The sequence below is a fragment of the Nipponia nippon genome, unplaced genomic scaffold, assembly GCF_047370975.1.
Source record: "Nipponia nippon isolate SJK-2023a ecotype South Korea unplaced genomic scaffold, ASM4737097v1 scaffold_22, whole genome shotgun sequence".
Lineage (NCBI taxonomy): Eukaryota > Metazoa > Chordata > Aves > Pelecaniformes > Threskiornithidae > Nipponia > Nipponia nippon.
In genome coordinates this window covers 946276-960229 of record NW_028262339.1, presented here as the reverse complement: position 1 = coordinate 960229, position 13954 = coordinate 946276, and the positions used below count along the sequence as shown (strand labels likewise).

Sequence of the window (13954 nt, the reverse complement as noted above, 5' to 3'; positions counted from 1 at the left end):
TAATCTTATGTAACTAGTGTCCTGGTTTCGGCTGGAATAGAGTTAATTTTCTTCCTAGTAGCTGGTGGTATAGTGCTGTGTTTTGATTTAGGATGAGAAGAATGTTGATAACACACTGGTGTTTTAGTTGTTGCTAAGTAGGGCTTACACTAGTCAAGGACTTTTCAGCTTCCCATGCTCTGCCAGGTGCACGAGAAGCTGGGAGGGGACACAGCCAGGACAGCTGACCCAAACTGGCCAAAGGGCTATTCCATACCATATGACATCATGCTCAGTATATAAGCTGGGGAGAGTTGGCAGGGGGGCAGTGGTCGCTGCTTGGGAATGGGCTGGGCATTGGTCAGCAGGTGGTGAGCAATTGCATTGTGCATCACTTGTTTTGTATAGTCTATTATTATTATTATTATTATTATTATTATTATTATTATTATTATTATTATTATTATTTTCTCTTCCTCTGCTATCCTATTAAACTGTCTTTATCTCAACCCACAAGTTTTACCTTTTTTTTTTCCGATTCTCTCCCCCATCCCCCTGGGGTTGGGGAGGGTGAGCAAGTGGCTGTGTGGTGCTTAGTTGCCGACTGGGGTTAAACCACAACAACTAGGTTTTCATAATGACCGTGATATTAATGTTTAGCATCAAATATTTATCCAACTGTAACCATTCTACTACAAGTCACCCTTTTGTTTTAAATACAAGGAATGGATGCCAGCAAACAAACATTGTGCAGAATCTGAGAGCTTATGAAAGCACCTATAAAGCAATTGCAAAGTACATACTAAGCCACCTCTAAAATAATACGATGGCATAAACATCCTAGAGGTCTTATTGATCTTTAGTATCTAAATGCTAGAGTGGTTTTAATAATAGATGAGTGAGAAATAAATATGCCACATAATACTGCATTATCCTAAATAACACCTATAAATTCCCATGTGTAACGTAAAATTGAAATATGCTAGTGGAACATTGTGTCGATTCTTCCCAGTAAAAGTTGTCAGGAACCTACCAAAGCATTAAAACTGACAGAAATGAATGAGAGAAATTAATTAATATTTAAGAATATTGCTCATCTTTTTATTTCACATTTGTTTTTGCAGCAGGTTCCCTCAGGCATTTGTGGTTGGGTTCCAATCCCATATGTTGCTCTTTCACAAAAAGGTTTGTCCTGCTGAGATTATCTTGAGTCTTTCCATCATCCTCCTATTCCAGGAGCCACTATTTTACCCAGTTTGTCCCCTCTGGCACTTGTCAGGTGTCTTACTTTGGCTTACCTCCTGCTGGGAGAACGGCCATGTCCTGGACTGCCCTGCTGTCTTCATCTGGATAAGGGTACTTGGGTCTTCCTCTCACCCTGAGGGCCTAAATTCGTCAGTCATTGCACTGCCATTTCTAGGGTAGGTTTAGGGTAAATAGCTTATTGGGTATAGGAATACTATAATTGGATAAAACAAAGCTGTAAGTGAAACATAGCCTCGTATGCTATAAGGAAAACTATTTTTTAAAGTTGTGACTGATGGTTAGGGCATTCGTCTGCCTTGGCCTAGAGGAGAGCAGAGCTGCAGCACAGATTACCACAAGTCAGGAAAAGCAAGGAGTTGAGCCTTTTGGTTTTGTTCCTATTTTTAATAAAACCAATTTAGAAACTTCAAAACATTTAATGAGATATTGACTGTTTTCTAGCCAATCTTGCTCAAATGCTAATAGGTGTTTCATACTGGGGGAAACACACAGAGTTCAATTCTTTTCCTGTCTTAGATACAGACAGGCATTTACACCGCTGCAAGAGAGACACATGCTTTCTTTAAGGGTGGTTGATTTTTAACATAAACTGTGTGTTTTAGGTTGGAATTGTTCAGTACGGACAGACTGTAGTCCATGAATTTTTCCTGAATACATACTCAATAACAGAAGACGTGATGTCTGCAGCTATGAGAATACGCCAGCGGGGTGGCACACAAACTATGACAGCTCTTGGAATAGATAAGGCAAGGTACGTTCACAAAATAGTCCTGCATGTGGTAGGAATGGTCTCAGTTCTGATTTTATAAATCAAAAATATGATGTGGCTGGCATCTGACTTCATTTTAGCTAAGCAAATGAAATTTAGGAGGAGGATGGATAAACAGACTCTGTCCAACCTCTAGAGCAGTTGTATATGGCACCCAGAAAAGGTAGCTGTTTCTTGAATGGAGGAAATAGGGAAAGAAAAAAAGACATGGAAACAAGGTTGTAGTCCTAAGCAAAGGGATGACAATCTTTGTCCACACAGAGCAGGTAGGAACTGTGTGTGTAGAGGGATCAAGGAAATTAAGTTTTTCAGAGGAAACAGGAGAAAATAGAACTTTTTAACGTTAATTTGTTTTCCTTCTGAGGTTAAGATTAATATGGGATTTGAGCCCACAATTGTCAGCAAGTCTAGAAATTTTATATCTGAAGTTTTTGAAGCTTCTGGATCATTGAGAAAAATGAAATTTGACTTTTGTAGAACAGACAGTAAAATGCAAAATCAAACTCCCAGATGACTGATGCAGGCAGTTATCCATTTCCACTCCTAGCCCATCAGACCTGGTTATGGACTATGTGAAAGATAAGAAACCAGAGTACAATTAAGAAAGAAGAAAGTGAGAGGCACTTTACGCCCGATACAAAACCCTACAATGTTGTCCTGGTTCTGTGCTCATTGAAACCATTACTGAGCAAATAGTTGAAACTACTTGCTCAAATGGACAAAGTTTGCCGTTTGTTTGCTGTCTGTTTCAATAAAAACTGTTTCTGAAGTCATTTAAAATGCTCAGAAATAGTATTAGCACAAAAGGATACCTAAGAATGGACCTCACTGATAAACATGAATATAGCAATGATCTGCATTACTAAACCTTTCATATCTTTTCTCTTTTCTACGTTTTTTTTTCCGACATGACAGCATGGCTTTATTCCGTAAAAGATTGCATTCTTCCTTTCCAAACAACCATCTAGTTGAGATGTGCAGCATCTTTCTGATGAACTGTTTGATTACCTGACCAAAGTTCTGTTGATATTATGTCTTAAATAAAATGAAATTCTTACATATTCACCAGTACTGTTTTCCTTAGATACAAGTAGAAGTTTGAGGGAGTCCGAACAAGTTTACGAAAGCAGAGCCAGTTGAGAATTGCCAAATATTCAGAAACCACACGTGGTTCAGAAAGTCCCTGTGCACCACAAACTGTTGCAGGCTTGTATATACAGGAAGTATCAGGAAAAGCTTCCTCTGTTCTTGCAATCTTCCTACCCATCCACTTTTGGCCATCATCAGCGGTGGATCTTAGCTTTCACCCGTGTGGCCAGTCTTAGATAGAGCTCAGTGGTATTTTTCTAAAAAGAGGAAGCCCTGCTTCCCTTCCTTCTCCTCCAGAGCCCTGTCCTGGTTTCATCTGGGATAGAGTTAATTTTCTTCTTAGTAACCGGTATGGGGCTGTGTTTTGGGTTTAGGATGAGAACAATGTCGATGATACACTGATGTTTTGGTTCTTGCTAAGTAGTGCTAAGCTGTTGTTAAATAGGTGCTAAGTGGCGCTCACACTGGTCAAGGACTTTTCAGCTTCCCCTGCTCTGCCGGGTGCACGGGGGGGGGCTGGGAGGGGGCACAGCCGGGGGCCTGACCCAGACTGGCCAAAGGGCTATTCCAGACCATATGACGTCATGCTCAGTATATAAACTGGGGGAAGAAGAAGGAAGGGGGAGATGTTTGGCATGATGGCGTTTGTCTTCCCAAGTAACCGTTACGCGTGATGGAGCCCTGGTTTCCTGGGGATGGCTGAACACCTGCCTGCCAATGGGAAGTAGTGAATGAATTCCTTGCTTTGCTTTGTTTGCGTGCACGGTTTTTGCTTTGCCTATTTAACTGTTCTAATTTATTACCCTTCAATTATTAAACTGCTCTTATTTCAACCCACGAGTTTTCTCCCTTTTACTCTTCTGATTCTCTCCCCCATCCCACTGTGGGGGGAGTGAGCGAGCGGCTGCGTGGTGCTTAGTTGCTGGCTGGGGTTAAACCACGACAAGCCCTAATCCAGCTTTGCCTTTTCTGGTCCCCTTTAGAGTCTGGGTGAGCAGCTGCCCAAAACCTCAGTGCCCCTTTGCCCATCTGTGGCTGTAGAATTCAACCGGTCGCCCCAACCTACCTCCGCTCACCTGCAAACTACTTCTGCTACATCTGCAACACCCAGTTTTGCTGTAGGTGTGCAGAGGTGTGCTGGTAGCTGAATAAACACTTGAAGTGCTGCTGTAGGGTGGAAAGAGTTTTTCTTTATATGTGAGTTTGGGGAGAGCGGGGTGTTGGCTGGTTTTGTGGTTTTTTGGTTGTTTTTTTTTTTTTTTTTTTAGCTGCCAAAAGCTGTTTTAAGGTGCCAAAAGTTTATTTGGATGGGAGAAGAATTCTTCACTATCTAGCATTGTGTTTTCTGCTGTCACTCTCAAATGAACAAATAACGAATGAATGCTTGTAAAACTCTTTGGCTGTGAACTGTTGTGTAAGTTCCAGTTGTTGTTGTTTGTTCAAGGTTAATATTGATTTCCTTTTCCTGTTTCTTAATTAATATAAAATCTTTTAGTTTATGGTTGACTGTGCAAAAATGATGCATGTGCTGAATGCTGACATTGTCTTTCTCCAACCCCTTTATGCTCCCTTTAGGAAAGAGGCTTTTACTGAGGCTCATGGCGCACGACGAGGAGTACAAAAAGTAATGGTTATTGTGACTGATGGGGAATCACATGACAACTACATATTAAAAGAAGCGATTGATAATTGTGAAGATGAAAACATTCAGAGATTTGCTATTGCTGTAAGTGAAAATTAATGGGAAAAATTCAGAATCTTAAAAACATGTTTCATCTTCCAAATATAATGTCTGTATAAAAGGTTCATTTCACAGAACCTTTATGGAAATATAATCATTTCAGACAGGAAAAAAAAAAAGATGCTGAAAAAAGACATTAAAAATTTGCTTTCTGATTTTATGATAGAACATAAGAAAAAGCATCTGTCTTCCTGATGATGATAGGTGTGTGTGCGTGTGAAGAAAAAGGAGAAAGAGTTTGAGGGGCAGTATAAAACCTAATCCTTTTTGTTAAGAGCAATATTGAACAGAGTGGATTAGTTCAGATCTTCTGAGCAATTTCTATAGACACATTACCCACTTTAAAAAAAAAAAAAAGGCAGTTGTAAACCATCAACAAAAACTAGGTTTATTATGGCTGTTCTGTGTGCTGGCATTCTAAAGTTGTCATTTTCATGTTGAGCAAACTTAGTAGCTGAATGAGAGAATGAACATGATGGAGGTTAACCCATATAGAGAAATATGGAAACATTAATGATAGATTTGGTGTGATCTCTCCACTGTATTTGTGTATTCTATACTGGAATCATCTGTTTTCTCATTAATTTTTAAGGTACAGTGGATTGTTGCTTCTCCATTCCTATATCTTTCTTTGTTTTGGTACAATGAGGTGGTATGGAACTATACATTTTCAAGAAAGATGTTATCTTTAAATTAAAGAAAGACATAAAACTAAAGTTGAATCCAGTAGCACACAAATTTTCAGTGGTTTCCTTTGTAAAGCTAGAGATCATTAAAGAAAAAGTTGTCCTTGAAGCTGCAATAATTTTTAGCAATAAAATTCCTGTCTAGAACCAAATTTTAATTGCTCCAGTGTCCAGGAATGCTAGAACGTGGAAGTTGTTTGTTTTTTATTTCCCTCTCAAAGCAAGTTAAGTGTGTAGAATAATTTTTTTTTTTTCTGTGAAAAATATTTCTCCAATTCCCAGACTGACAAATGAATTGTTTTGTTCTGAGGCATCCTGAGTTTTTACAGTCTTGTCTGAAGTCTTGTACCAGGATGGAGTCGTTAACACTGAATGCAAGTGTTGTTGTTATATGTATTTCTAGGGCAAATTTGCACACAAAAAATAATTATACTATGCCTAATTAAGCATGTCATTAATTGTTCATATACCATGTTATGAGGAAAACTGATGGTACCCATGCAGAAGCCAGTGCAATTGTGCATTCTGTTTGGGGTGGTGTTTGTTTGTTTTGTTGGGGTTTTTTCTAAATTAAGGTCTACTTCAACAAATCATTAGAATTTGTGAAGAAAAAAAAAGGACAGTTGAGGATAGCAGGCATAACACCATACAGTTGCTTTGTTTGCTATTGTTGATATTTTCAGAAAAAAACCTGAGCCCTCATACAATTCTGTTCTCATTGGAAAAGAATAGCTTCAAATCAATTTGAGAGAGGTTTTAACAGAAAAAATTAAGGTTAAATATGATTTCCCAGTATTCTCTGAAAACCTGCCTCAAAGGTATTTTTTAAAACAGGGTATAAAATGTATCCTTGACTACTTTTTTTAATTCTATTTAGATTCTTGGCAGCTACAGCAGAGGAAATTTAAGTACTGACAAATTTGTAGAGGAAATAAAATCAATTGCTGGTAAGTCTACTGCAAAACATTGCTTCAATGTCTCAGATGGATTAGCTCTTGTAACTATTGTTGAAGCACTTGGAGAGAGAATATTTGCCCTGGAAGGTACGACATGATTTAAAATTTTACTTCATGCCTGCATTACAACTGAAGCAAATAGCAGATCACCTGCTTTTATCTTCCTTTAGAGTGTATTGTGCTGCATAAAATGCATTATGCAGGTATTTTTTTATGCTGATCATAAAGATATTTTGCAATAGGCATCAAAAACATAATGATGTGAAATATATTCAGATGGGTTAGAGTATATGGAGACAATAGACTAGAAGGGTAAGTAACCATTACCATTTTAGCTGGGGTAAATCTGAAGTTACCTTCCCTTAGGTAAAAATGCATTGCCAGACCCTACCCATGATCGTGTGTCTGTCTGCCTATACCTTTAGGTTCTCTTTTTGGTTAGTTATTAATTGCAACATATTACTTTGCTATACAAGTTAACATGGACTTGGTGCATAGTTGGCAAGATATATTTTTCCTTCGGAAATGTTCATGATATTCAGATTTTAGCAGAGAAAAGTCATTCTCTCATAATGTCTGCTTACATTATCCATCCAAATTAGGCAACACTGTCCAACTCTGTCTGTTTCAAGCACACTACTGGTAACAGAAGACTGAGTTTATTAGTTATAAATTATACTGGCCAACTCTGAAGGGATTCATGTCATACAAAGAAAACATCCATCTATTTGGACTTTTTTTTTTTCAACATCTCAACTTTCCAAGTGCCTGGAATAGTGTAGTTTATAGCTGGAACAAAAGATAATGTTGATTTGAATGTCAAGAAATAATACAAATATGAGAGAGTATTTTAAAGCCTTTTAAATTGGAGCTATATTTCTTAGACATACTTAGGTATTTTGTTAGTGTGTCATTTAGCTTGATCAAATATTACTATTTTCAGCTGATTATTACTAAATGTTTTTTCCAGTTTATATATTCTTATCTTTTTGCTTTCTGGAAGGTTTTCTTTCCTCACTTTTAAAACAAATTCATTTGAGGAGAATTTAATCTCTCTAAAGACCGAAGTTTAGCCTACTTAAGCTCACTGAGTACTTTGAAGTTCATTGAACAGGGGCTCTTTTGTGAAGTCTCTGTTTACTAGGAAGACTACACTTTCAGTGGAAAAATAGTTGTTCAAACAGAAATTGAAAACTTAGCCTTCAATTTGTGCATTGTACTTCTAAAAAAGTGAGAAAAACCATTGTCTTTTATTAGTAGAATAAAATCTGTTAGTTATGCCTATTAAATATGGATATATAATAAAAAGTTAATGTCCTGGTTTCAGCAGGGATAGAGTTAATTTTCTTCTTAGTAGCTGGTAGAGTGCTGTGTTTTGGATTTAGGATGAGAATAATGTTGAGAACACACTGATGTTTTGGTTCTTGCTGTGCAGAGTTTACACTAGTCAAGGACTTTTCAGCTTCCCATGCTCTGCCAGGTGCATAAGAAGCTGGGAGGCAGCATAGCCAGGACAGCTGACCCAGACTGGCCAAGGGGCTATTCCATACCATATGACATCATGCTCAGTATATAAGCTGGGGGAAGAAGAAGGAAGGGGGGGATGTTTGGAGTGCTGGCGTTTGTCTTCCCAAGTAACCGTTATGCGTGATAGAGCCCTGCTTTCCTGAGGATGGCTGAACACCTGTCTGCTGATGGGAAGTAGTGAATGAATTCCTTGCTTTGCTTGCGCGCACAGCTTTTGCTTTACCCACTGAACTGTCTTTATCTCAACCCATGAGTTTTCTCCCTTTTACTCTTCCGATTCTCTCCCCCATCCCACCGGGGGGGAGTGAGCGAGAGGCTGTGTGGTGCTTAGTTGCTGGCTGGGGTTAAACCACGACAGTCCTTTTTGTCGCCCAACGTGGGGCTCGAAGGGTTCGAGATAACGACAGATTTAATTGGAATGAGCTAGATCGAATTTATAGCTGTTAGTGCTGTTTAGCTATTAATCGGCAGGCTTCTGTGCTTGCCACGGGGCTTGCTTGCCTTTCTGTGTATTAGTCTATTGCTCGTTAGTGGCTGCTTTTTGCTTTTGCTGCTTGCTGAACTGCTGTACTGCTTATCATCTTACTGTGCTGTGCCTGGGAACATTTTGATAACAACAGCCCTGTGCCTGGGCTGGCAGATGGCCAGGGCATCGCTGCTGTTTCTGTGCTTCTGTACTGGACAGGATGGAACTCCAGCGTGAACTCAAGTCGAAGGGACTGTGACCTGTGGATGAGTCCATGTGGGAGCAGGACACCTCGAAGCATCTGTGGCTGTGGATAAGTCCATGCTGCAGCAGGTACACCTTGAGGCATCTGTGGCTGTGCATGAGGTCATGCTGGAGCACCTCAAAGCGTGTGGCCATGGGTAAGGCCGTGGTGGAGCAAGTTTACTTCTGAAGAGACTGTGGCTGCGGGCAAGGCCATGCTGGAGCAGGTATATCTCTGAAGGCATTGTGGCCCATGGAGAAGGCCATGCGGGAACAGGTGCACCTCTAAGTGACTGTGGCTGTGGATAAATCCATGCCGCAGCAGATATACCCCTGGAGAGACTGTGGCTCATAGACAAGGCTCCACTTGGAGCAGGTAAACCCCTAAGGGACTGCAGTCTGTGGATAAGTCCAAGCCGGAGCAGGGGCAAGGGGAGGAGTCCATTGCAGTGTTAAGCCCAATGGTCTGGTCCAAAGGGGCCAGGGGTGGAGATTGTAATGGAAATACCTTTAAATTGCTGTAACCCATGATCTGAGTTGCATGTTATGGGAATTACCATAGCAGGACCCACCTGAACCAATGGAGGAGAAGCCTTACAAGAAGCAGTGCAAGTGCAGCAGTGCCCCGACCTGAGCTGGCTTTGGTGCCCAATAACTCCACGCAACACACCACCTCTCCTGTCCTGAGTGACCACCATCACAGATGGAGCCCAAAGTCATGGACTAAATGAACTCAATGGACATTATGTGGACATTTGTGGATATTTATGGACATTTTACAGACATTTCACAGGGGTGGTCCATAAAATAAGTGGGGTGGTGGTTAATGAGGATGTATTGGATAATGTGGTACCTGAGCATGACGTAAATGGTATGGAATAAGGGGTGGATACTGTCCTGGTTTCAGCTGTGATAGAGTTGGTTTTCTTCTTAGTAGCTGGTAGAGCGCTGTGTTTTGGATTTAGGATGAGAATAATGTTGATAACACACTGATGTTTTGGTTTTTGCTGAGCAGAGTTTACACTAGTCAAGGACTTTTCAGCTTCCCATGCTCTGCCAGGTGCATAAGAAGCTGGGAGGGACAATAGCTAGGACAGCTGACCCAGACTGGCCAAGGGGCTATTCCATACCATATGACATCATGCTCAGCATATGAGCTGGGGGAAGAAGAAGGAAGGGGGGGATTTTTGGAGTGCTGGCATTTGTCTTCCGGAGTAACCGTTATGCGTGATGGAGCCCTGCTTTCCTGAGGATGGCTGAACACCTGCCTGCCAATGGGAAGTAGTGAATGAATTCCTTGCTTTGCTTGCGCGCGCAGCTTTTGCTTTACCTATTAAACTGTCTTTATCTCAACCCATGAGTTTTCTCACTTTTACTCTTCCGATTCTCTCCCCCATCTTACGGGGTGGGAGTGAGTGAGCGAGCGGCTGTGTGGTGCTTATTTGCTGGCTGGGGTTAAACCACGACAACTGCTTTATTAGTCCATGACAATGGGCGAATGATACGATTATAAGATGTAACATGACTGAGTTTCTGGACATCTGCGTACTCAAAATGAAGTTTTCACGCCATAGATCAACCCTTTGAACAACTAGATGCCACTGGAAGAGATGGTCTCACTTTGTCACACTCCACCTTGCCTCTTTCAACAGTCATTAGGTAGTGCCTGGCTGTCACGTGATATCCCAACCTGCCCAAATAGTGAACTGTGCTGGCTTGAACTCCCTGCTGATGGAGAATGCTTTATATCATGAGCTCTAACCCTTCCATTGATTTTAGTAATAAGTTTCTCTAATCATAAGAAAAAATTACGGAAGTTCTATAGCTTAATAAAATATCCAAACAAATTTAGTTATGTTGGTGTGGTGAAGCTAACTGTGTGATTAAATTGTAGAAATGTTATCTGGTTTATATGATAGTCAGCTCTTGAGATGAACAATGCTGGTCATCATGTATTTTGGTACTTTAAGTGTATTGCACCTCTTTAAATATCAACAAGTTTTGTTGTAGTCCTTGAATTCAGCTTTAATTTTCTGCAAAAGATGCAGTAACAAATATCTACTTCTTGAATATTATTACTTTTTATTTAACATAAAATTATTATGAACTGTTAGGATATTTGTGCCTTGATATGTTTGCCTTATTTTCAATTTTTATTTTAGGTAGACTTGGCTGTATTACAAAAAAATATATATATTTGAAACAAAAAAAAGTGGAAAATTTTCATCCACACTGTAAGAGACAAGCTAGGTAATTTCGCTGCTCCCGAAAGGCTTCTTGGTTTTCAGATCTTCACTAGGAACTGTGCTAAGATTTCTGTATAAGATACCTGTGGTACGAGACAAGAAATTATGCCCTCTCCTCCACCTGTGGTAGTCCCAGAAATCACATAATCTGGCTGCAAGGGAAGTCAGAATGGAAACTGGAAGTGGGATCTTAGGTTTGTGTCAAAACATAGCAAGACTGAGTTGTTCTGATGGGTTAGTAAGGCTGGAGCTAGAAGATGCTGACTAAATCAATTTCTGTTGATTCTTTAGGCATGGTTTCCTGTTCCTCCCAAAGCATTTCAGGAGCTATTCTAGATTTGCAACTGTGTCCATGGATGCATTGTTGTGGCAGGGGAGAAAAGCAGATTAATTCTGTCCCACCCAGCTTTCTGGTGACAATCCAGTTTATTGGATGTGTGCAATGTAGAAAAGATGAATTAACCCCATACGATGTAGCTGAATTAACTTCTTTGCATAACATGGAGATCACAGGAACCTTGATTCTTGAAATTCTGTATCTGAATGTGTTTAAATTCTCAATCTAAATAGCTTCCTACTAGTGTAATAGTATATTGGATTTTCTTTCTTGGTTTTCTTGTTTTCTTTTTGGTTTTGGCCTTTCAGTTTTCCTTTGCAGTTTTTTTAGAGTCGAAAAATCAAATCCAATAAAAACCCACGCTTGACAACCAGTGGATTTTTACACATAATCTTTTTCGTATGCCTCTGTGTCTCATGGCATGGACTTCTGGTTTTAACAGCAATTTTATGTTTTATCCAATCTGTAGGGAGGCACAAATGTTTGGGATTTTTTGTTGGTTTTTTTTCCACAAAATATCATTTGTAGGATACTTGGCAGTTTGAAACTCAATGGAAAGTTAGACTGGGGGACGTTATCTAAGCAGCATTCAGAGCTGCATGTACTAACAGTACCAGCATTGTCCTCTGCCTCAAACTGAGAGAGTCCTGTCTTAGCTCATTAAAGAGCATCTTTTACTGCATGAAAATACTGTTTATCAGCAAATGTGCAACTTAAGAGTTTTATGTTTAAAAAGGACCATAATTTTTTCAGACTTAGCAAAGCAGCTGCATCTTGTGAAACACGATGGCCTATGTTTGTGTGTTCAACGTTTTGTGTTTGAGATCACATCTCCTTCCTATGACTGGCCATAAATCCCAATGACTGGCAAAGATGACATGTCCCAGGGAGCAACCTCTGTGGTTTAGTTTGAGTATCAAATTTCAGTATCATTTAATAGTTCAGATGCCTGAAATTCATGCAGCCATGGCTTGCTATGCCTCAGTTTCATTCACACAGTTTGAGGTTTGCCCCAGCACTCAGCTGGTAGCAAATTGTGAACACTTCTTGGACAAGCCTCAGAACAGATTTCATAGTTCCCTGCTACTGCCCATTACCATATCTTGCTCTCAATATGCATAATATAGTTACCTTATTTGTGGTGCTTATGGTGGCAAAATAGTCCTTGAGTATTGCTTTTAAGTAGGGGAAAGGCAGATCTTTCTCTTCCCTGGTAATCTTTCAAGTGTACCTGACAGCAAAGCAGCCCATCAGAGTTTAATAACTGGCATATGACTACCTGAAAATACTGAAACTAGTACTAAATTACCTGATACCTTTTTTATTCATAGTCACTTAAGAGAAACAGGAAGATTTTCATGTAACTTTCTGGGAAGGGTTATAGTTCCCAAGCCTTTCCCTGAGGCTTATGAATCGTGGACAGCTGAGATTTTCCTATATTGTTTTTTTGACAAAGGTTCATACAAACATCGAGTGTTTTTCGTTTAAAGTTCTACCAGCTGCCTACAAATTTTTAGTTGCTTGAGTACAAGGCCAGGGTTACATGGATGGTGTTTTATTGTTCGCTTAGCTCAAGTGGAAAATGGCTTAACCATATTAATCAAACATTCCAAACATATTTACCATGAGCCTGAGGTCAAATCTGGTCAGTTTTAGCCCAGAAATATTTCTTGGACAAGTTCTGAGACATGATCTTAAAATGGAAACTCTCGTACTTAATGATAGCATTTAACAAGGGTCTTAATTTCTGTATTTATTATAAAAAAATCTATAGCAAACTATATTCACTGAATATTCTAGTTAATTTTGTTATCCTTTACTATCATATGAGTATTTTCATTACACTCTTCAGATACTTTTTCAGATTGAAACTAATTTATTTTTAAAACTTATTTTTTTCTGTTTAATAGCAACAGCAGACCAGCAGGAAGCCTCATTTGAAATGGAAATGTCTCAAGCTGGTTTCAGTGCTCATTATTCTCAGGTAAACAAACTGAAAATAGAAGTTCTTTTACAAAGTAGATTTTTCTTGGTAATGGCATAAATTTGGAATGAGCACTTCAGAATTCTTTGTACAGTCCTGTTTGCTGTTGGAAGTTTTGGAGTTTCCTGTAATCCAGTTAGTTTTTTGTAAAATGTATATATAAAGAATGATTATAAACAATGAAAGCTGAAGAGAATAAGTACCTTCTTCATACGAACTCTAAATTTAATGCTCCCATAGCACTTTCCTATCAGGAGAATATTCTATAATACGTTAAGAAAGATGGAGAAAGATCCCCCCCCCCCCCCCCCCATCTGTAGTGACAGGACAAGGGTTAATGGTTTTAAACTGAAAGAGGGTAGGTTTAGATTGGATATAAGGAAGAAATTTTTTATGATGAAGGTGGTGAGACACTGGAACAGGTTGCCCAGAGAAGTTGTGGATGCCCCATTCTTGGAAGTGTTCAAAGTCAGGTTCACGGGGCTTTGAGCAATCTGATCTAGTGCAAGATGTCCCTGCCCATGGCAAGGGGGTTGGACTAGATGATCTTTAAAGGTCCCTTCCAACTCAAACCATTCTGTGAACTATAAAACTGTTCTCTATAAATATATAAATTGATATTGTATTGTATTGGTGAAACTGAGACAGAAGATATATATATATAT

At 39.5% G+C, this 13954-nt stretch overlaps 1 pseudogene; it reads left to right on the top strand.

Moving 5' to 3' along the window:
• LOC104022056 (integrin alpha-1-like) overlaps positions 1-13954 on the top strand; it is a 59548-nt pseudogene that overhangs the window by 20885 nt on the left and 24709 nt on the right.